Source organism: Petromyzon marinus, unplaced genomic scaffold (genome assembly GCF_048934315.1).
Source record: "Petromyzon marinus isolate PM22_M1 ecotype Great Lakes invasive population unplaced genomic scaffold, UKy_Petmar_22M1.pri1.0 PM_G_Scaffold_92, whole genome shotgun sequence".
NCBI classification, from domain to species: Eukaryota; Metazoa; Chordata; class Hyperoartia; order Petromyzontiformes; family Petromyzontidae; genus Petromyzon; species Petromyzon marinus.
Window position 1 is genome coordinate 585001 of NW_027423049.1, and position 2500 is coordinate 587500.

The following is a 2500-nucleotide window of genomic DNA, read 5'->3' on the forward strand; positions in this document are numbered from 1 at the left end:
TGCATGCGAACCGCATGAAACTTCCAGAGGCATTTGCAGCAGAAATGCATGTGCAGTCAAAAAATTGAATATTTTTCACGGATAGACCCCGTGAAACGCTAGAAATTGGCGGGGATGTGTCTCTTGTGGCTCACGGGGCTGTTAGGGTGGCACAGAAATCCCTCGGAATGGGAAAAAACGGGTCATTTTCGTGTCGCCACATTGCATGCGAACCGCATGAAACTTCCAGAGGCATTTGCAGCAGGAATGCATGTGCACTCAAAAAATGTGATATTTTTCACGGAGAGACCCCGTGAAACGCTAGAAGTGGGCGGGGATGTCTCTCTTGTGGCTCACGGGGCTGTTAGGGTGGCACAGAAATCCCTCGGAATGGGAAAACGGGTCATTTTCGTGTCGCCACATTGCATACGAACCGCATGAAACTTCCAGAGGCATTTGCAGCAGGAATGCATGTGCACTCAAAAAAGTGAATATTTCTCACGGATAGACCCCGTGATACGCTAGAAATTGGCGGGGATGTCTCTCTTGTGGCTCACGGGGCTGTTAGGGTGGCACAGAAATCCCTCGGAATGGGAAAACGGGTCATTTTCGTGTCGCCACATTGCATGCGAACCGCATGCAACTTCCAGAGGCATTTGCAGCAGAAATGCATGTGCAGTCAAAAAAAAATTGATATTTTTCACGGATAGACCCCGTGAAACGCTAGAAATTGGCGGGGATGTGTCTCTTGTGGCTCACGGGGCTGTTCGGGTCGCACAGAAATCCCTGGGAATGGGAAAACGGGTCATTTTCGTGTTGCCACATTGCGTACGAACCGCATGAAACTTCCAGAGGCATTTGCAGCAGGAATGCATGTGCACTCAAAAACTTCTATATGTTTCACGGATAGACCCCGTGAAACGCTAGAAATTGGCGGGGATGTGTCTCTTGTGGCTCACGGGGCTGTTAGGGTGGCACAGAACTCCCTCGGAATGGGAAAAGGGGTCATTTTCGTGTTGCCACATTGCATAGGAACGCCATGAAACTTCCAGAGGCATTTGCAGCAGAAAGGCACGTGCACTCAAAAATTTTAATATTTTTCACGCATAGACCCCGTCAAACGCTAGAAGTTGGCGGGGATGTCTCTCTTGTGGCTCACGGGGCTGTTAGGGTCGCACAGAAATGCCTCGGAATGGGAAAACGGGTCATTTTTGTGTGGCCACATTGCATAGGAACGGCATGAAACTTCCAGAGGCATTTGCAGCAGGAATGCATGTGCACTCAAAAACGTCTATATTTTTCACGGATAGACCCCGTGAAACGCTATAAATTGGCGGGGATGTCTCTCTTGTGGCTCACGGGCGCTGTTAGTTAGGGTCGCACAGAAATCCCTCGGAATGGGAAAAGGGGTCATTTTCGTGTTGCCACATTGCGTACGAACGGCATGAAACTTCCAGAGGCATCTGCAGCAGAAATGCATGTGCACTCAAAAACGTCTATATTTTTCACGGATAGACCCCGTGAAACGCTAGAAATTGGCGGGGATGTGTCTCTTGTGGCTCACGGGGCTGTTAGGGTCGCACAGAAATCCCTCGGAATGGGAAAACGGGTCATTTTCGTGTTGCCACAATTGGCATACGAACGGCATGAAACTTCCAGAGGCATTTGCAGCAGAAATGCATGTGCACTCAAAAACGTGAATATTTTTTCACGGATAGACCCCGTCAAACGCTCGAATTTGGCGGGGATGTTTCTCTTGTGGGTCACGGGGCTGTTCGGCTCGCACAGAACTCCCTTGGTCCACCTGATTCGTGCATACAGGCAGCAACTAAAACTCTGTAAACCTGCTGTGAGGACATCTAAACAGTGGACCAGTGAGGCTGTGGAAGATTTGCGGGCGTGCTTAGACTGTACTGACTGGGATATGTTCACGACTGCTACCAATAGTCTGGATGAACTCACAGAGGCTGTGTACATCAGCTTCTGTGAGGACTGCTGTATCCCAACACGTACCAGGGTGAACTTTAACAACAACAAGCCCTGGTTCTCAGCAAAGCTCAAAAGGTTGAGGTTGGAGAAGGAGGAAGCGTTTAGGAGTGGGGATAGAGACAGATTCAAGGAGTCGAAGAACAGGTTTAGCAAAGCGGTGAGAGAGGCTAAACGACTGTACTCAGAGACACTAAAACACCAGTTCTCTACTAACGACGCTGCTTCTGTCTGCCAAAGGGCTCAGGCACATCACCAACTACAAACCCAGAGCGCCCCACACCACTAACGACTCCCGCCTAGCCAACGACCTGAACGAGTTCTACCGTAGATTTGAAAGACAATTGGACTGTCCTGAACCACCCCTTCCCACCCAAGAGGCCCCATCCCCCACCCATACTACAGAAACGACTCTCTCCTTTCAGGAGGGAGAAGTTAATGGGCTTTTCAAGAGGCAGAATCCACGCAAAGCAGCCGGGCCGGACTCTGTCTCTCCAGCCACCCTCAGGCACTGCGCTGGCCAGCTGTCTCCGGT